Raw genomic sequence first — 22,067 nt, forward strand, 5'->3', positions numbered from 1 at the left:
CAAGAGTTTGGGACAGGAAGTGAAGAATACTATACACTGTTTGAAACTGATTAGTGCCTAACTTCTGCCACACTGATCCATTCCGTGCCTAAGCGGGGAGAGGCCCCAGAATCTCTAATGATTAAAGAAAGACCATTTCAATGAGTTTCCTCCTGTTCTCATGCAGCATGTTTGATCCAGGCCGAACTTTCTAATGCTTCCCAGATGCTTCTGGATGGCCTCCAAATCTCCACGGTCTCGCTCAGGTATACATCTCCCCTCCCCCATCCAATTTCATCTTGCTGCATGAGTCCAAGTGGAAGCCTTCTGTTGCCATGTCACCGTTTCCTAAATGGCTATAGAATTTCCCATGGCGTCTAAACCTCTCCAGAGTTTGTTTGTTTTTTTAATCCCAACAACTTTAACATCACAAGAAGCTATAGGAGGAGCCTTAGCAATTTGCTTTTCTCCAGCTTGCTTCATCATTGGGTTGTGCGTGCGCGTATATAAACCAGGCACCATATCTTATTACAAATCCCCTAAGACACCCTCGTCCTCTACAGCAAATATTTCATTTGAAAATGAAGGGGTCCAATCTCCCCCTTGATACAAAAGCATACGTGGCTGTTGGGTACCATGGTGACGGGTACCCTAGAGAAACCCAACATAGAATTTCAGCGATGCTAATAAGAGTTACCATTCATGTATATATCAAGGGCAAAACAGACCTTTAAAAAACAGTGTGATCTACAGTCTCTCGCTGACGGGAGTAAAGTTTCAGTAACAAATGAATATGGTAAAAACTGGAGAGATTCTCTGTGACATTGTGTAGGGTAGGCGCACGCTGATAATAAAGGGGATGGAGAGGTTGTTTGGTTTGGGATTTAGGAAGCTTAATTGAAAGTGCTGTTGTGAAGATTTTTGACTACAGGATTTTGTGCTGATTCTGAAAACCATTTGCTTGATACGGCAGTTTTCACAGTAGACTTGTCCTATGCAAATGCTGTCTAACAGCATTAGGGTCAGATGTTTTGCTGCTCTGCGATTGGCAGAGCTGTTCCTGACTATACTGGTGCTTTCAGCACAGACGGACAGGATACCGATGATAGTTCAGTGTGTGTGGTATGGCTCTAGCCACCCTGGAACCCATGTGGCTAGGAAACTAAAACAAGAGTGGATTTATTTTGATTGAGAGATTTTGAACTTCTAAGAAAGAAAAATCTAAACACAGAATCAAAGCCTTGCACATTTGCCAGCATAGCATTCATTGTCTAAAAGCATTCACACACTCCTACAATAATCACATCGCGTAAGGACTTATATGGGACGAAATGGGTTAGCAATTGTTTTGAATCATTTCCAGCGTGTTTTATTTTTACAAATACTGCAGCTCGCCTTCTAGACTAGGTGTGAAGCATTGTAATAGTAATACTTCGCTTTTATATAAAGTTCTTTGTTTGGTGATTTCAATGAACTTTACAAACTTTGCTTAATTAAGTCATACAACACCCCAGTGAAGCAGGTAAAGGACAAAAGGGTCACTTCATCACCAGCACGTAAAAGGTAGCCACCTCTGGGGTGAAACGCAGCAACCAGCATGAGGCAACATTCCACAACAGCAAAGAAGCAAAGAAGAAAGCCATATCCAATCGAAAATTGCAGTGGGAATTTAATGCAGAAAGTGTCTAGTTAGCTGAAATGGAATTTGGAACATTCCTACTCTTATGAAAAGCGCAATGGGCTCTTTAAGCACCAAAAGAGGCCAAGACCCTGGGTTCGGTTCTCTCTTGTGTTTTAAGTTCCTCCAGGGATTTAAACAGGAGCCCCCTGGGAATACACCCATTGTACAGGGATACTTCATGGAGCTGCTGGAACATCTCTATGACAGCCCTGGAATAGGGGGTGTAATAGGGAAGTGATCATGACCAGAGCACACCATGCTCCAGTGACTCATCTAGTGAACAGCCCTTAGGGGGCTGTTGTAGCCAAAGAAGTAGGTCATCAGGCCCCCAGCTGCCCCATAAGGAGCCAGAGTGCAAAAGTGGCTTGGAACAGAGGAAGAGAGAATCAAACTCCTTGTGTTTGTAGTTCATCAACATGACAGCGTCCCCCCACCCACCACACGGGAGCCTCTATTCAGTACTGAATCAGAGAGAAGAGCGCTTTGGCAATCAGTTGTGGTCTCTAGTGGATAGATCTCAATACCAGGAAGCTGGGACACCTAAACTCCACTATAAGGCCACAGAGAATCATTTTTCTTCTTCCATTTTCCCCATCTGTAAAGCGGGTAATACTGATATTCACGGACCTAGCTTGGAAGGGGGCTTGGGAGGACTAAGCAACTAGTGCTCATACTTTGCAAAGTGCACGTGCCAAGAGGTTGTTATATACTCCGTCCCCAACACCACTTCCTGCAGCACCAAGGCATTGCCTGGTGGATTGCAATCCACATTTGATCCAGTCCAGCCCTTCTTAGCCCCGGTGAAAGATCAGGCACCATCTTCAGGAGATGCTGCTGAATACTGAACCCATCTAACTCTTACATTCCTTTCATATAAACCAAGACACTTTCATCATCACCCCATTCCTCATCGACCTTGTTCTCTGTCCTCTCCACGGCTGTCTATCACTGGCCTCTTTTCACATCACACCTTGCTCGGTGCGATAGCCTCCTCCACTGCAGCTCCTGCCACAGCCGTCATTTCCACTGCAATGACTCTCCATCTCATTTCAATGGATCTTTCCTCTCCTGTCTATACCCTGTGGTTTTACTCTCCCTCTGCGGTTATTTAAGCCCCCAAGACTCTCCTGGTATTATACAAATACTAACCAACAGCAATAACCATCATCCTATTTTTCCGCCTCGCTGCGGTCTTTAAGTCTGTAAAATATTGTGGGGTACTGTTTGTATGGAAGATGCTGTACATATAAAGTTGTGCTGTCACGTGTCATATCACCTGTAAAGGCTTGATCCAATGGCCACTGAAATCAATGGCAAGGCTCTCACTAATTTCTATGGATGTTGGATGAGGCCCTATATGATTTGACAGTCAGCTCACAGGATGTAGTAGCTGAAAATTTTCACTCTCCATTAATAAATTCAGAGTGCCTGGGGAGGAGAGCACTAGAAGATGCCTATCAGATCAAGAGTGGTTAATAATTCCTCACTAAACCAGTGATCACTCTTGTACCTAGCAACGTTTTCATAATAGCACAGGTACCACAATCCTAGCATGTGTCTTAAAAAGCAACTTTACCTAGAGCACAAGGGTTTATTTTACATTCTCACAGGGCTAAATCCAGCCAGACTTACTCCTGCTGAGTAGCTGACTCCTCACTTGCAGACTAAGGATCGGGGGAGGTCCCAGATGTCTGGAAAAAGGCTAATGTAGTGCCCATCTTTAAAAAAGGGAAGAAGAGGATCCGGGGAACTACAGGCCAGTCAGCCTCACCTCAGTCCCTGGAAAAATCATGGAGCAGGTCCTCAAGGAATCAATTCTGAAGCACTTAGAGGAGAAGAAAATGATCAGGAACAGTCACCATGGATTCACCAAGGGCAAGTCATGCCTGACTAACCTAACTGCCTTTTATAACGAGATAACTGGCTCTGTGGATGAGGGGAAAGCAGTGGACGTGTTATTCCTTGACTTTAGTAAAGCTTTTGATACGGTCTCCCACAGTATTCTTGCTAGCAAGTTAAAGAAGTATGGGCTGGATGAATGGACTATTAGGTGGATAGAAAGCTGGCTAGATCATCGGGCTCAATGGGTAGTGATCAATGGCTCCATGTCTAGTTGCCAGCCGGTATCAAGCGGAGTGCCCCAAGGATCGGTCCTGGGGCCGGTTTTGTTCAATATCTTCATTAATGATCTGGAGGATGGTGTGGACTGCACTCCCGCACTCTCAGCAAGTTTGCAGAGGACACTAAACTGGGAGGAGTGGTAGATATGCTGGAAGGTAGAGATAGGCTACAGAGGGACCTAGACAAATTAGAGGATTGGGCCAAAAGAAATCTGATGAGGTTCCACAAGGACAAGTGCAGAATCCTGCACTTAGGATGGAAGAATCCCATGCACTGCTACAGACTAGGGACTGAGCAGCTAGGCAGCAGTTCCTAGGTGGTACAGTGGACGAGAAGATGGGTATGAGTCAACAGTGTGCCATTGTTGCCAAGAAGGCTAACGGCATTTTGGGCTGTATAAGTAGGAGCATTGCCAGCAGATCGAGGGATGTATCAGAACAAGGAGTAATGGTCTCAAGTTGCAATGGGAGAGGTTTAGGTTGGGTATTAGGAAAAACTTTTTCACTAGGAGGGTGGTGAACCACTGGAATGGGTTACCTAGGGAGGTGGTGGAATCTCCTTCCTTAGAGGTCTTTAAGGTCAGGCTTGACAAAGCCCTGGCTGGGATGATTTAGTTGGGGATTGGTCCTGCTTTGAGCTGGGGGTTGGACTAGATGACCTCCTGAGGTCCCTTCCAACTCTGATATTCTATGATTCTATGATACAAACTTACATTGGTATAACTACGTCACTCCAGGGTGTGAACAAAATCCCGGTGTCAATAGTGCTAGGTCGACAGGAGAGCTTCTACCGTCAACATAGCTACCGCATCTCGGGGAGATGGATAAACTATGCTGATGGAGAAATTCTCCCGTTGATGTAGTAGTGTCTTCACTAAGGTGTGACAGCGGTGCTGCTGCAGCACTGTACATGACGACAAGTCCCTGGGAACTACGAATAGTAATTTCTGCCATTTTCCTCCCCTCCTGACTGATCCCTTACTTTGCAGAAAATACAGTTCCCGTTAGCAGCTCAGGTTGATGTTGATTCCCATGCATTTCAAATATTGTCTCTAATTAAAGGAAGCAACAGCCACCAACGGCTTCTGCCACAGTGCCCTCCGCACGCTTTGTGCTTAAATAAACTCCATGTTCAATGGCAGAAAATGATCAGACTGGTCTGCTGCTGAAACTGTACCCCACCAGCGGCTTTTCCTGCTATAGCATAGGGCAATTTACAAGCACTCACCAGTTTGGGTTTATTCCTGCACCAATGAAATCAATGGAAGATTGGAATGGGAGCAGCAGCAGGCCCCCCATACGCTGCTGTGCATGGGTTGATTATGCTGTTCTTAAAGGTTACATCCCAAACCAAACTACCATGAAAAGCTGCTTGAAAGAACTGCTTTGCCACCGAACCTTAGTGGTATTAAAAAAAATTACAAATGGACCCAAGATTATTGAGAAAGGACAAACCCCAAATAGTTCTGACATGTTGGGGCAAGATCCTCAGCTGGTATGAATCAGCATGGCTCTACTGTGTCTCTTTTCTAAAATATTCCTTGCTGCACGTTTTCAGCAGAGGATAAGCTTCTGGTAACTTGTGCCAGAAAGGTTAGAACAAGTAGCTCTGAGCAGCCATCCTGAGCCAAAACACAGTAACATTGCCAGGGTCAGCAGCAAGCAACGGGTTCAAACAGTGTGCAGTCAGCTATTCACACAGCAGCCCTCCTTGTGGGCCCTCTGCCATCCCCAGAACGCGAAAGAGAATCAATCTTCTAGTTTAGCACCATCAAGATCTCTCTGGTGCCAGGGATTCAGTTTTCGGCAGGGAAAACAGCACGGTCACACAAATCAGAGCTCCCAATTCCTTGCACTACACACATCCTCAGGGCTGTTCACAAAATCCGAGTAGTGTGAATCCAGAAGAAGTGAGTTGAAGTCAGTGGAGTTACACTGGTATAAAACTGGGACAAGGGAAAGCCGAATAAGGCTCCGTAGCTTTAGAAAAAGGCATGTGCACTTTAACTATAAGCTCCGTGGTGAGCCATTAAGTGCCACACAGAACATACAAACATACACAATACTCCCCTTTCCATTTAAAAGATGTCTAAGTGCAGCTATTTTTACTTTACTCAGGACAATGTTTTAAAGGCTGCGGTTCACATTTCTCCACAACCTGGGTTGTCTCCGAACAAGTATTGCTGGATCACTCACGCGCCTGGATGTGTATTACTAAACCAGTGCCAGAGCTATTATTAGAAACAATTGTCTCTCCTGGAAATTTTGCATTAGATGCTCAAATCTACTTTTCTAATTCTCCCCCAGCAGCAAACAGGGTTAACAATGCAGTCGAGAAAACAATCTTACTTGTACCCATTTGCAGTGCATACAGTTATATGCACAGGAGATTAGAAACAGGGCCATTTATTTGCCATTTCTAGACTTCATATGTAGCAACTTTTCTGCTGTAATCTAGGAAGAGGAGCATGCTTGAAGTGAAAATATTTCTGGGGCTTTGCTTTTGCAACCCCCAGCTCTGCATTTAACTTGCTGCAGCCATTTGGAATGTAGAAAGAACAGTCCATCTTAGCAGTCAATGGAAGCATGCATCCAGATTTGTCTGAATTCAAACATCTCCACCTCCCAAAGCCCTGCTCCCCACCCCCAATGGATTCATACTGCTAGCACCTCTGCTTCTGGAACACAACATTTATTCATTTTTAACCCCCTGCAAACACACACATTTCTGTCTCTCCATTTCAGATCAGTGGGGGAGGGGAAGCCCTTGTATTTTATAGAGAGATTTGTTTTTAATTACACATGATAAGAGATAAAAGATCTATTTTGAGCTGTTCTTCCAACAGCATTTTAAATATGCAGCACAAGCCATGGCCCCACCGAAGTCCCCATCTGAAAACAAAGGCACACGTTACCTTTCTTTTTTTTCACCTCAGCGGCAGCAGCAGCACTTCAGATTTCAACCAGATTGTCCACAGAAAAAAGCATCCCATTAAATCCAGATTAAGCAGGCCTATGGCCTAACAAGCAGCATCCATTTCCCTGTCCCTCCTCCTCTGTGTGGTTCGCTAGGAGGCAGGCACAGCCCTTTTCTCCTCTTCTCTCCCCTCCCTCTGTGTGTGTGTCTGCAAGGAGTTCCACAATGCTACCACATCCCATCTCCCGGCTAACGGTCTCTTAGATAGACACTGGCGGCGATCCAGAGCGAACCACAGCAATCTCCATCCTCAGCAGCTTAGCAAGAGAGAGTGGGGGAGAAGAAAAAAACCAAAACCCCAAACCTGCTTGCAACACTGCAAGATTTCACACATGCAGAACATGCCACCAGACAAGCATGGGAGCAGCTGCAAACCACTAGCCCTTCTGCAGGCTTTGCTTCTAGAGCTTTTCGGATGAATGGCTCACGTGCAGGCAAAAACACACTTTAAATGAAAGGAGGCTGGCTCTGGGTGTGTGTGAGAGGGAGAGAGGGGGGAAGAGAGGTGGGGGGAAGCATCAGCAACTGACGCTGGGTCATGTGAAACATATGAACCCTTCCAAGCAGCGTGCGAGTATATTCATCTGGTGATCTGCTGAGCTCTGCCTTCTAACATCTGGGTTTATGACTAATGCCAAACCTGGGAAGGGAGATGAAAGATAGGCAGTATGGCGGGGGTGTATGTGGATTTCCCTACAATGCCCAACACACTCACACCTTTAAATAATAATAATCATGAGAAGACGGGGGGGGGAGAGAAGCAGCCTGGACTTGTTAATCTTTCAATTTCCTTTCCGGCATCTGCAGTCACGGCAAAGTTATGTCTTGAATTATGCTAGCAGCAGGAAGGAGCTATGCTGAGTCGGTGAAAATATTCCTAAGGAAAAGGAAGAGGAGCGAACAAATCAAGGAGCACAAGCCCAAAGAAATCCTTCGCTCAGGAAGCCCCGAGCCTTGGAAAAGCAGCAGCAGCCTGATTCAAAGACGCGGCAGTGTGGGGCTGTATCCTGTCTAAGGGATTGTCTACACATAGTTTTTGTACCACTTTAACTATCCCAGTATAAAAAGGTACAAGCTCCCTAGTGTGGCTGCAGTGCTTAGACCAGTCTAGCTATTCCTGTATGAGAAGAGGAATAAACGATAACAGGAAAAGGCACCTTTATGCCAGTATAACTGTGCCCGTACTAGGGGTTGTACCGGTATAACCATACCAGTATAAAATCACACCCCTAAGTGAAACAGTTAAATCAGTGCAGACACTGTACAGACCAGACCTAAGATAGGGTGACCAGGCAACCAGTGAGAAAAATCAGGATGGAGAGGGGGAGATGAAGGGGATAATAGGGTCCTATATAAGATAAAACCCCAGTATTGGGACGTCTGGTCACCTTAATCTAAGCCAGAGGTGGGCAAACTACGGCCCACGGGCCACATCCGGCCCACGGGACCCTCCTGCCTGGCCCCTGAGCTCCTGCCCCAGGAGGCTAGCACCCAGCCCCTCTCCTGTTGTTCCCCCTCCCCCACAGCCTCAGCTTGGTGCTATGCTCTGGGCGGCGGGGCTGCAAGCTCCTGGGGCAGCACAGCTGCAGAGCCGGGGCCTGACCCGGTGCTCTGTGCTGCGCGGGGGCGTGGCAGGCTCCAGCTGGGCGGCACGGCTGCCTGTCCTGGTGCTCTGGGCGGCGTGACTGTAGCGCCGCCAGCCACCGGTGCGTCAGGCAGCGCGGTAAGGGGGCACGTAGCGGGGGGGTTGGAGAAAGGGCAGGGGAGTTCGGGGTGTTGGTCAGGGGGTGGAGGTGTGGACAGGGATCAGGGCAGTCAGAGGGTGGGGAACAGGGGGGTTGAATGGGGGCAGAGGTCCCCAGGGGGCAGTCAGGAAGAAGAGGGGGGGTTGGATGGGGCAGCGGGGGAAAGTCAGGGGCAGGGGATCTGGGGGCGGACAGGGAGGGTTGGATGGGGCAAGAGTCCTGGGGGATGTCAGGGGGTGAGAAGCGGGGGAGGGGGAGGGGGTCAGATAGGAGGTGAGGCTGGGCCACGCCTGGCTGTTTGGGGAGGCACAGCCCCTGCTAACCGGCCCTCCATACAATTTTGGAAACCCAATGCGGCCCTCAGGCCAAAAAGTTTGCCCACCCGTGATCTAAGCCCATGTGAAATTTGGTCCAAACCACTACAGTTTACCTGTAGCGTTTGGAGTGATGGCTGTAAAATACTGGAGGCTGTTTTTCCTTTTCTTAGTAAGGGAGTTTCCACATTTGCTTCTCACCATTTCCCTTTGAGGACTGGAGTTTCTCCTGCAAGGTAACTGCTGAGCAGTAGCTGTTGTCGAGCGTTTCACAGCAACTCTAGTGGGAAATGCTTTCCAGAAATAGCACTGTTTTGATGTGAGGAAAATATGAGAATCAGGCTTTTACAGAAATTGTCTATTTATTTTATATGACAGAGGTGCTCCTTGCAGCTCAGGCTGAGTTCAGTTTTGCACTTAGCGCAGGGATACAATTTTTGTTCTGTAGGAGAAAACACAGTGTCTCCTCCCCAGCATGATAGCCCTGGTCCTTTGAATAGTGACTGGGTTTGAACAAAGATTGATTCCTTTAGAATCATTCGGATTCCTAAAGTGGGGCTAGCCAAGAGAACTTGGTTTTATTCCCACCTCTGCTGGGTGACCGTGGTCAAGTCATTTCACTGCTCTGTGCCTCAGTTTCACCATCTGACCAATGGCAAGAAGAGTGCTGGCCTCCTTTGTAAAGCACCGACAGATCAACGGATGAAAGGTGCTACGTAAGAGTATTATCAGAGTCAGGGCCGGCTCCAGGCACCAGCTTGGCAAGCAGGTGCTTGGGGCGGCCACTCCGGAGGGGGGCGGCAGGTCCAGCTATTCGGCGGCAATTCGGCGGACGGTCCCTCACTCCCGCTCGGAGCGAAGGACCTTCCGCCGAATTGCCGCCGCAGATCACGAGCGCGGCTTTTTTTTTTTTTTTTTGGCTGCTTGGGGCGGCCAAAACCCTGGAGCCGGCCCTGATCAGAGATGGCCCATTTTCACGCTCAGAAGATGCAGCTCAGCGTGGCCAGACTGGTCCCTGTTTCCAGGGCTTAGTGGTCTGGGCTTTGTGAAATGGCGTAGCACATCTAGATGCAGCCATGCTCGCGCTGGGGTCTCCAAACCCTGCCCCAATCTCTCCACCCCAGGCTGCTGCTGGCACTGTTTAAATAAGTAGAAAAGTGATTATGCCCTCCGAGCGCTAAGGGCCAACGTGGGGAGGAGGTGGGGGAGACAGGGCCGGCTCCAGGCACCAGCTTCTCAAGCAGGTGCTTGGGGCGGCCGTTCCAGACAGGGGCGGCAGTTCCAGGTATTCGGCGGCAATTCGGCGGAGGGTCAGTCACTCCGCCTGGGAGTGAAGGATCTCCCGCCGAATTGCCGCCGCAGATCGCGATCGCGGCTTTTTTTAGATCGCGATCGTGGCTTTTTTTTTTTTGGTTTTGGCTGCTTGGGGCGGCCAAAACCCTGGAGCCGGCCCTGGGGGGAGAGGAGCCGAAAGCTGAGCGTGGGACTCACCTCCCTGCTTTGGATATGGCTCCAGAGGGCAGAGCCCAGAGCAGCAGAGAGAGGGCAGGCAGGCATGCACAGCCTGGCCCCTTAACACTGCAGTGTCTGAGAGAGCCTTTCTGCTTCCTCCCCCATAAACTTCCTAGCCAGGAGACAGGAGGAGGAGGACACCGCAAGAAGGCGGAAAGCCACCCCCGACGAGAGGCAGGAGAAGACAGGCTCTTTCCCAGTTCAGCGTGTCCCATTTTCAGATGGTTTCTCAGCCAGGTGCTCCAGCGTGCGTCAGACCTGCCCACCCAGGGGAATAGAAGCTGTTGCTGAACTCCCCAGGGAGATGGAACAGTCCCGAAGGAGGCTGCTCCGATCACGCTGTTGAGCAGACTGAGAGGAGCAGCGGCAGTGCTTGTGGAACCAGGCACGCTGGCATGTGAGGAGCCAGCGCAGGCAGAGTCTGAGGCAACAGGAGCGGCATTTTCAGGAGTGGTCACCTCCTGTTTTATAAGCAGTGCAGCACCTGACCTGCTGGTGCCAACCTGCTTTCTTGCTAGACGAGATGGACCTAAATGGGGATGCCAATTAATACAGCGCAGCGGTTCTCAAACTTCACTGCACTTCTAACAACAAAAATTACTGCATGACCCTGGGTGGGGGAAGAAGGGGCGGAGCCCGATCCCCACTGCCCCGGGCTAAAGCACTCAAGCTTCGGCTTCAGCCATGGGTCCCAGCGAGTCTAATACTGGTCCTGGCGACCCACTTTGGGGTCTCAACCCAGAGTTTGAGAACCACTGATACAGCGTATAGCCCTGCTTTTTGTTTATGGGGCAACACCACAAACGTCAGCTGATTTGGTCCCGTGTGCAGTTGCTTTGGAAATGGATCTTCCCCATTTTATAGTATTGTCTCCAAATTTAGATGAAGCTGGACCAGAACTTTCACCTCATCCTTTCAGGGACGGGTCAGATTCAGACCCATCCTCCCACAGTTTTCACCCGGGTTGGATGAAAGGGAAGGTCCTATTTTCTGGATTCTCATTGGCTGCAGCCCAAAATGGCCGAAATCTCACTAGAAAGCTGATCTCAAGAGATTTTTGGTATTTGTGGTAGAGGGGAACAGAAACACAGGTGCTGGAAGTAGGGGTGCTGCTGCACCCCCTGGCTTGAAGTTGCTTCAATCATATGCAGGGTTTACAGTTTGGTTCAATGGCTCTCAGCACCCCCACTATACAAATTGTTCCACCGCCTCGACCGGAAATCTTGCCAGAATAGCTCAGGACCTGAACGTCAGCCCTCACTGGCCTTGACTCTGAATGCCATGCTAAATCTAGTCGAGCGCAGGATGGTAAGAGCATCCCCAGCCCCTCTCTCCTCAAAAATCAGTGATAAGGAAAGGTAAATCCGTCTCATGACATCACTCACCATGCAAGTGTCTGCTCAGGCTTGTTCCAGCACAGGAACGTGCCAGGCCAATGGATTTCACCCTCAATTAGGCAGCTACTTCAATTAGAAAAGCCCCAAATTACTTTCCCTCACCCATCTCCCTGCATCTCAAAGCAGCCTTTGACTGAAAGCCATCCTCTCCTGACACAGCCACCCTCCACGTACATACCGAACCACATCCTGGCAGTGCATTATTCTGTTCACAGTGGGAAGGCACGGCTTTTGTGTTAAAGAAATGGCAAGAGACAGTGGAAGCCTCTAATTGAAAAATGATTCACTTCATGTACAGTAACAAAGCTTCACTGGAAGGTGAGGTTCAGTCAGCCCGGAAGTGCAATTTGCACATTTCAGTGCAACGTGGGGGATTTTCATTATCCTGGGCTGCAAATGCCAACTGACAATGGCCCAAATCCTCTCCCTTCTGCACAGGGCCCTAAGTAAACGGGCTGGGCACTGGCCAGGCATCAAGATGGGAAAGGATCTTTCCCCCTGGCCCACACCAGAAGCGCTTATCGCTAATGCAAGGCCATTTATCTAGCTTAGGTACTTACATGGCCCCCATCTCCAGAGTATCTGAGCACCTCCCAGACATTAATATCTCGATCCCCACACCGCCTCTCTGTGGTAGGACACTGCTATTACTGCCATTCTACAGGTGGGGAACTAAGGCAGGGAGAGACCAAGTGACTTGTCCAAGGAAGTCTGAGGCAGAGCAAGAAATTGAACCCAGGTCTCCTGAAACCCAGGCTAACATAATAACCACTGGAGCATCCTTCTTCTCTGCAGGTGTAATGGCTAGCTAGTGCATCCACGTAGATGTGAATCTACTGGCCATGTCACTGCTACAACCTCAGCCCACCCTCTCCTTGCAGACATAATACCCTCCCACAATCTGCTAAAGCCCAAACGCGGGGGAAGGTCGCCTAAAAGAGGGCCACAGCAAACACGAATGCAGAAAGCTTTAGAATCATAGAATCATAAAATATCAGGGTTAGAAGGGACCTCAGGAGGTCATCTAGTCCAACCCCCAGCTCAAAGCAGGACCAATTCCCAACTAAATCATCCCAGCCAGGCCTTTGTCAAGCCTGACCTTAAAAACCTCTAAGGAAGGAGATTCCACCACCTCCCTAGATAACCCATTCCAGTGCTTCACCACCCTCCTAGTGAAAAAGTTTTTCCTAATATCCAACCTAAACCTCCCCCACTGCAACTTGAGACCATTACTCCTTGTTCTGTCATCTGCTACCACTGAGAACAGTCTAGATCCATCCTCTTTGGAACCCCCTTTCAGGTAGTTGAAAGCAGCTATCAAATCCCCCCTCATTCTTCTCTTCTGCAGACTAAACAATTCCAGTTCCCTTAGCCTCTCCTCATAAGTCATGTTGCCCTCTGCTGGACTCTTTCCAATTTTTCCACATCCTTCTTGTAGTGTGGAGCCCAAAACTGGACATGGTACTCTAGATGAGGCCTCACCAATGTCGAATAGAGGGGAATGATCACGTCCCTTGATCGGCTGGCAATGCCGCATCTTATACAGCCCAAAATGCCGTTAGCTTTCTTGGCAACAAGGGCACACTGTTGACTCATATCCAGCTTCTCGTCCACTGTGACCCCTAGGTCCTTTTCTGCAGAACTGCTGCCCAGCCATTCGGTCCCTAGTCTGTAAAGTGAATGGGATTCTTCAATCCTAAATGCAGGATTCTGCACTTGTCCTTGTTGAACCTCATCAGATTTCTTTTGGCCCAATCCTCTAATTTGTCTAGGTCCCTCTGTATCCTATGCCTACCTTCCAGCGTATTTACCACTCCTCCTAGTTTAGTGTCATCTGCAAACTTGCTGAGAGTGCAGTCCATGCCATCCTCCAGATCATTAATGAAGATACTGAACAAAACCGGCCCCAGGAGCAACCCTTGGGGCACTCCGCTTGATACCGGCTGCCAACTAGACATGGAGCCATTGATCATTACCCGTTGAGCCCGACAATCTAGCCAGCTTTCTATCCACCTTATAGTCCATTCATCCAGCCCATACTTCTTTAACTTGCTGGCAAGAATACTGTGGGAGACCGTATCAAAAGCTTTGCTAAAGTCAAGGAATAACACATCCACTGCTTTCCCCTCATCCACAGTGCCAGTTATCTCGTCATAGAAGGCAATTAGGTTAGTCAGGCATGACTTGCCCTTGGTGAATCCATGGTGACTGTTCCTGATCACTTTCTTCTCCTCTAAGTGCTTCAGAATTGATTCCTTGAGGACCTGCTCCATGATTTTTCCAGGGACTGAGGAGAGGCTGACTGGCCTGTAGTTTCCCGGATCCTCTTCTTCCCTTTTTTAAAGATGGGCACTACATTAGCCTTTTTCCAGTCATCCGGGACCTCCCCCGATCGCCATGAGTTTTCAAAGATAATGGCCAATGGCTCTGCAATCACATCAGCCAACTCCTTTAGCATCCTTGGATGCAGCGCATCCGGCCCATGGACTTGTGCTCGTCCAGTTTTTCTAAATAGTCCCGAACCACTTCTTCTGCACAAAGGGGTGGTCACCTCCTCCCCATACTGTGCTGCCCAGTGCAGCAGTCTGGGAGCTGACCTTGTTCGTGAAGACAGAGGCAAAAAAAGCATTGAGTACATTAGCTTTTTCCACATCCTCTGTCACTAGGTTGCCTCCGCCATTCAGTAAGGGGCCCACACTTTCCTTGACTTTCTTCTTGTTGCTAACGTACCTGAAGAAACTCTTCTTGTTACTCTTAACATCCCTTGCTAGCTGCAACTCCAAGTGTGATTTGGCCTTCCTGATTTCACTCCTGAATGCCTGAGCAATATTTTTATACTCCTCCCTGGTCATTTGTCCAATCTTCCACTTCTTGTAAGCTTCTTTTTTGTGTTTAAGATCAGCAAGGATTTCACTGTTAAGCCAAGCTGGTCACCTGCCATATTTGCTATTTTTTCTACACAGTGGGATGGTTTGTTCCTGCAACCTCAATAAGGATTCTTTAAAATACAGCCAGCTCTCCTGGACTCCTTTCCCCATCATGTTATTCTCCCAGGGGATCCTGCCCATCAGTTCCCTGAGGGAGTCAAAGTCTGCGTTTCTGAAGTCCAGGGTCCGTATTCTGCTGCTCTCCTTTCTTCCTTGTGTCAGGATCCTGAACTCAACCATCTCATGGTCACTGACTCCCAGGTTCCCATCCACTTTTGCTTCCCCTACTAATTCTTCCCTGTTTGTGAGCAGCAGGTCTAGAAGAGCTCTGCCCCTAGTTGGTTCCTCCAGCACTTGCACCGGGAAATTGTCCCCTACACTTTCCAAAAACTTCCTGGATTGTCTTTGCACCGCTGTATTGCTCTCCAAGCAGATCCCAGAGTGATTAAAGTCTCCCATGAGAACCAGGGCTGCGATCTAGTAACTTCTGCTAGTTGCCAGAAGAAAGCCTCGTCCACCTCATCCCCCTGGTCTGGTGGTCTATAGCAGATTCCCACCATGACATCACCCTGGTTGCTCACACTTCTACACTTAATCCAGAGACTCTCAGGTTTTTCTGCAGTTTCATACCAGAGTTCTGAGCAGTCATACTCCTCTCTTACATACAATGCAACTCCCCCACTTTTTCTGCCCTGCCTGTCCTTCCTGAACAGTTTATAACCATCCATGACAGTACTCCAGTCATGCGAGTTATCCCACCAAGTCTCTGTTATTCCAATCACATTATAGTTCCTTGACAGTGCCAGGACTTCCAGTTCTCCCTGCTTATTTCCCAGGCTTCTTGCATTTGTGTATAGGCAGTTAAGATAACTCGCTGATCGTCCTGCTTTCTCAGTCTGAGACAGGAGTCCTCCCCTCTTGCACTCTCCTGCTTGCGCTTCCTCCCGGGATCCCATTTCCCCACTTACCTCAGGGCTTTGGTCTCCTTCCCCCGGTGAACCTACTTTAAAGCTCTCCTCACTAGGTTAGCCAGCCTGCTTGCGAAGATGTTCTTCCCTCTCTTCGTTAGGTGGAGCCCATCTCTGCCTAGCACTCCTCCTTCTTGGAACACCATCCCATGGTCGAAGAATGTGGGACTCACTTCTGAGCCATTTTCTGCATCCTCACAGTCATGATTCAGCATTTGTGCCCTTAAATAACTGTCTAGTCAGAGCAGAGATAACATCACGTTTGTGCAAAAAGGAGGCCTAGAAATGGAGGCTGCGTCTTGCACTGCTGCAAAGGAAGGAACATGCATTGCCTCTGCCATGTGGCAACAAGGAAGGGGTGCAGACCCAGTTGCTTTTCCCGCTAACAATGGACACGGAACTCTCTTAGACTAAGGAGAGCAGCATTATCCCCAAACCTTCACTGCAGAGCTGCTGCCTAGAACTTTCCACAGCCTGGTCCTGACTGGCTTCTTGCTTCAGATTTAAAGAAACAGTACATGTAACCTCAGAGCCTGCAGGACAGAAGATAGGTTCCCAAGGAAGAACCAGGACCAACGTTTTCACTCATTCTGTTGGCCACTGATTTGGGGTGCCTTAATATTGGGGTGTTATAGGACCCAGAAGCCGTGGATTCAGATCTCTAGAAGAACAATGTTGCGGGGACAGCGGTCAGTGGGAAAGGCGGGGCACACAGAAAACAGTAAAGCAGTGGGAAATAATTTGTTTTGAAGGTCAGTGTTCTTTCCCGTTTCCCAGTCTCAGACAAATCAATCAGCAGTGATAGTAGAGAACGGTATACAGAGTCCCTCACATAAACAGAAACAAGAGTTGTCATTTATGTAGTCCCTTTAATCCAAACATTGCAGAGCACTGCACAATATCGATTAACTACGCTTTGCAATACCCCTGAGAGGTAGGGAAGTGTTATCCCCATGGGCAAACACAGAGAGGCCTAGAAACTTGCCTAACATTACCCCCTGAGCTAGCAGCAGAGCCCACAATAAAGCCAGGATTCATGACCCTTAATCCCAATGCTGAAACTACTTGTCCCCGCCGCTTCTCATGGACATATGTATTGAAATGCAGAGTTACCTAACAATAATTCTTCCAAGTGTGACTATTCACCTTATGCTCAAACCTCTTTAAACGGCCTAGTATAATTCAAAAGCAATAGCAACAATATTTTTCTTCAAGAAGTTTCCATAGCTTCACAAGGTCTCTGGGGGCTGTCAATACCCAAACAATGAAACTACGTAACAACCGTTTAGTCTGGACTCGTCTAAGCTACAGTCACCAGAATGATTAGAACCAGGCCGTAGCTCGTTCTTGCTCCAGCCAGTTTGTATCATGGCAGGACCTGAAAAGGGAACAGCAACCCAAATATTTAACTTTAAAATATGCCGAGGGAAGCATCTAGCAAGCAGATTCCCAGACTCAAAAACAACAACACACCAGTTGCTTGTTATTGCTTTCTGATAATAAAGTTACAAAAACACACAATGGCCTCATGAGAGAGAAAAAAAATGTTGACAATCATTTCCATTCTCGTTAGCAAAGATTAAAGCATCGACATGCTTTACATGGAACCTGATGCTAGGCCTGTGGGTGCTATCCAAATGTGAGGCCATTCCATGAGCATTTCTAGTGTTTTCAGAAGTGTATTTCCAGCCTTATGAATATTGCATATGCCAGAACTGCATTAACTAGTAAGAAGGGGGTTAGACGAAATGTCACATAATGAAATAATACTTAGAGTGCTTTGCATCCATAGACTTTAAAGGACTTTGCTAAAGAGAATGTCATTATCCCCATGTGACAGATGGTGACACTGAGGCACAAGGAGGTGAAGTGTTACTAAGTGATTTAGGAGCCTGTCACATTTTAAAAAGTGATGTAGGCATTTAGGAGCCTAAATCTCATTGGAAGTTGATGCTCCCATGGCCCACATCCTCTCAGATATTTCAGTGCCTAACTCCCATTGAAATCAATGAGTTAGGCACCTAAATACCTTTGAGGATCTAAGTCACCAAGTTACTTTTGAAAATGGGACTTAGACACTTTTTGAAAAGGCCACAGAGTGAGTCTGTGGCAGAGGTAGGAATGGAACTGGTTACTGCATTGCCAGGTGTCCACTGGACAATGCCGCTGCTTACCATTAATGAACGGAATCAGACAGACAGCCCTGGAGAGTAAGGACCACGTTCAGCCCTGGTGTACGTGGAAGCAGCTCCCATTGAAGTCAATGGACATTGCACATGGTTATAGCAGGGCTTAATGTGCTCCTCAGCTCTCGGTTCAATAATGACAGAACAGGGGTAGTATGGGTAGAGGCAGGACGGGTAGAGACAGTTCTGTTTCATGCCCATATGCCTTGGCCTGTCCGTTGAGACTGCCAACAAGTGTCATTGTTGCTATGTGGCAAACCATCCTCTACACTAGGAAATTAGGAACTGGACTGAGATGACCCTCTCATTACACACATCCCACCAAGGAGTTCTCAGGTCTGAACTTCCATCAGCTGTCACTCTCGTGGGCCTGGATTTGAGCCAGCAACCAAGAGGTGAAAAGTTCCATACGCTGTTACCAAGCCAGTCCCCTCCTATCTCATTTGTGTTCAGTAATAGCCTGGAATGAATTGTCTTTCTGACATGGTTAGATACCGAGAGCCCGAACCAACCACACAGAAACCACAGATGACTCATTCAGAAACGTGAAATGGAATCCGTCATAAACGGCACCTCATTCATGTAGCTGGATATGGACTGGATGGCCTGTAAACGATTCAGGAGATAGAAGCTATAAATACTGAGTGCCACAGAGCAGCGTATTTCAGGCTGGGACGATCTCCAAATTGGCTGCATTGCCCACAAGATGTTTCCAGTTAACACTTACCCAGAAATGTTAAACTTCTGAGAAAACTATGCCTCTTTACTTCCATCCCATTCTTCCACTAGTTTCCTTAAGTCCTGGGAGTGCAAAGGAGGAAAGTGGGGGGAAGAGGGAGAGTTTGGCTTTGGACAAAACATGCCTGCAGGGCATCAGATCAGTTTTCACACAGACTATACAGAACGGATCTCGGGGAACTAGAGGAGGAAGAAAGCAGAGCTTGACATTTTCAGAGAGTCAGTATAATAAACTCTCGGTTCATTGGACTACGAAAGTGTATGCCAGCAGGATGCTGAGTGAGTACACAGGCAAGTAAAGCCGAGCTGGGGTAGTGTCCAGAACTTAGGCTCTCTGTGAGGTAATGAGAGATGGAATATGGACACAAGCCGGAATACCAGCTGCTCAGCACTGGGGCTTAAGACTCTAGTCCTGGTCTGTGGCCTTGTGGGGTGCCCAGACCTCATGGTGGCTGGCTGTGTCCCAGATTGACCTACTCAGGACCTACTACAGGTCAGTCTGGGCACGCAGGGGGAAATCAAAGCAAACAGCCCTGCTGCACAGTGGCACTAACAGAGCAGCATGGGAGAAGTGGAGCCCATGCCAACAAACTTCCCACCCTCCTGTTGGGACACAAGGGCAGTGGGAAGGGATGGACGCAGTCCTGTGGGAAGGGATGGACGCTGGCTTGTTTTGAAACTTGATGTGAAGGGCTTGGGCCTGTTCCATCTCACTGGGAGAGAGCGACAGATGACAAGCTTTGGCCCTAGCTTCCGCTCTTCCACATTGCTGTGTGTGAAGGAGTTTTTTGGCCTCTAAAAGGTCCTTCTTCATGCTGAGCAAAGCTCAGGAGTGCTCCTTCAGGGAGAATTGTTCATAGGCCTCACAGCCCCATTAAAGACCTTTGCCAGTCAGCCAGGGTAGCACCAGCCCCCCTCCCCCACCCCCAATCAGGATGCTGAGAGAAGCAAGGAGCATGCTGTGCAGTTCCTCCACCATTAGAATTGGATTGCCTCTATGGTAGGGGTGGGGCAATATCTCTGACTCCACCCTGCGGGGGATGGGAAGGCACAGAATCATAGCAATGTAGGGCTGGAAGGGACCTCGAGAGGTCTTCCACTCCAGCCCCTGCGCTGAGGCAGGACCAAGTAAACCATAGACTATCCCTGACATGTGTTTGTCTAACGTGGTCTTAAAAGCCTCCAATGATGGGGATTCCACAACTTCCCCTTGGAAGCCTATTCCAGAGCTAAACTATCCTTATAGTTTTTCCTAATATCTAACCTAAATCTCCCTTGCTGCAGATTAATCCCATTACTTCTTGTTCTACCTTCAGTGGACATGGAGAACAATCAATCACCATCCTCTTTATAACAGCCCTTAATATAGTTGAAGACTGGTATCAGGTGCCCCCTGGCTCTTCTTTTCTCAAGGCTAAACATGCCTAGTTTTTTAAGCCTTTCCTCATAGTTCAGGTTTTCTAAACCTTTTATTGTTTTCCTCTGGGCTCACTCCAATTTGTCCACATCTCTCAAAAGTTTGGTATCCAGAATAGAACGCAGTACTCCAGCTAAGACCTCATCCGTGCTGAGTACAGCAGGACAATTACCTCCTGTGTATTACACATCACTCCTGTAAATACACCCCACAATGATATTAGCTTTTTTTGCAACTGCATCCCATTTTTACTCATATTCAATTTGTGATTCACTATAACCCCCAGATCCTTTTCAGTAGTACTACCGCCTAGCCAGTTATTTCTCATTACATGCACTTGATTTTTCCTTTCTAGGCGTCGTACTTCATACTTGTCTTTGTTGAATTTCATCTTGTTGATTTCAGGCCAACTCTACAATTTGTCAAGATTATTTTGATTTCTAATCCTGTCCTCCAAAATCCTAGCAACCCCTTTCAGTTTGGTATCATCTGCAAATTTTATAAGTCTCCTCTCCACTCCATTATCCGAGTCGTTAATGAAAATATTCAATAGTACCGGAGCCAGGACTGATCCCCGTGAGATGCCACAAGATACATCCTCCCTTTGACGGTGAACTGGGAGTGGGCTGCTGCTGCAGAAGACCTCAGGAGGTTGTATGCAAGGAAGAACTTCCCTTTCAGAAAACAGCTTCCTCAGTGGCAGAAGGGCTCCTTAAGGATGAATAAAGTCTTTGGAGGGTGCTTTAAACTATTCTTGATAGTTCATCAGTAGACTGGGCACTTGTCTCCTTTGCTACAGAAAAACTGTGTAGATAGCAAAGGCCTGAGGACAAGCTTTACGCAACTAAGATTGTGGACCTCTTTATGAAGAACCTCGGGGATTACAGTTAACCAGTCCCAGTACAGGCCACTAGGTAGTCTTCTCTGTTAAGGAAAGACAATTGTGAATGAAATAAAATTAACTAGTTGACTGCTCCTGGGTATAGAGTATTCTTCCTCCTAAGTGACACCCATATGGCACCAAACTGGTACCAGTACTCCGTAGGACTTGCTGCTACATTATTACTTAGGTCAGCAGTGACTAGTGTCACTATAATAGTCATTTTTGTTTACTTTGCTTCTTTCTTCCAAAGTGCCCTATGTATTTTATAAGAAACCAGATAGAACAACAGTATTTTCTGTTTCAGCAGTGCCTTCTATCTCAAAATTAGTGTTGGTCAAAAAGCTTTTCCTGTCAAAAATGGTGTGATTTTAAAAACCAAAATTTTTCACAAACAGCTCTGTGCCTTTCTTTTGATATTTTAAAAAAATCTTGAAAATATAAAATGATATTGAAATGGTAATTGAATTTTTTTTCTGGTAAATAAAAAAATCTCAAAAGCCATTTTGATAATGTTTTAGACAATGTTTCAAAATACAAAGGTTTAAAGCAACTTTTAAAATTAAAAAAAGTGTTATGGCCCCAAACAAACAGGTGAGTTTGAAACACTTTGAAATGAAAACAACATCAGCAGTCCATATGTTTTTGCAAAAGTAAGTTATTTTTCAAAACAGGTTACAAACACTAAAAGGGCACAATCAGCCTGAAATCTGGTCAGTTTAAAAAGTGAGTTATATTCAGACTCAACTATTGTGGTACTCTCTGAGTCGTCTCACAAATTTCTGTTATTTTACAATCAAGTTTTTTCTATTGTTATATTTTTTCTTTGCCCTGTTGCAGTAGAAAAAACTCACACAAACAATAGGGGAAACCGGCTGCGATGATACAGGCCAAATAGATGTATGGTTTTTAAATTGATGTTGTCCCTTTAATTAAGGCTCATACTACCTCTATGAGGTGAGATTATTATCCAGATTGAACAGATGGGGAAAACTGAGGCACAAAGAGATTAATTTACCTGACTAAGGTCACGTACCAAATCAAAGGCAGATTGGGGAATAGAACCTATATCTCATGACTCTTAGCTAGTCCTTTGTTTTAATTCCAAAACCATTCTACCTCCTCACACTAATCAATCAGTGTTTAACAAAGGCTATTTCACTTCTGATAGTTTCGTCTCCAATTTCTACTTCACATCTGGTTTGTTTTTTGGAGTCTTACCAGGC

At 47.3% G+C, this 22,067-nt stretch overlaps 1 protein-coding gene across 9 annotated transcripts in view; it reads right to left on the reverse strand.

Annotated features, from left to right (window-relative positions):
• Window positions 1-22,067, reverse strand: part of FRMD4A (FERM domain containing 4A) — a 552,359-nt gene that overhangs the window by 209,500 nt on the left and 320,792 nt on the right. The window contains exon 1 of one of the 9 annotated variants that reach the window (XM_034765190.1): window positions 6,696-7,176. The exons of the other annotated variants lie outside the window; for them this stretch is intronic. The gene's annotated coding sequence lies outside the window, so the exon portion shown is untranslated. Of the gene's footprint in view, window positions 1-6,695; window positions 7,177-22,067 lie in introns of those variants that run through there. 9 annotated transcript variants of the gene reach the window in all.

The sequence above is a fragment of the Trachemys scripta genome, chromosome 1 (assembly GCF_013100865.1).
Source record: "Trachemys scripta elegans isolate TJP31775 chromosome 1, CAS_Tse_1.0, whole genome shotgun sequence".
In the NCBI taxonomy this organism is placed as follows: Eukaryota; Metazoa; Chordata; order Testudines; family Emydidae; genus Trachemys; species Trachemys scripta.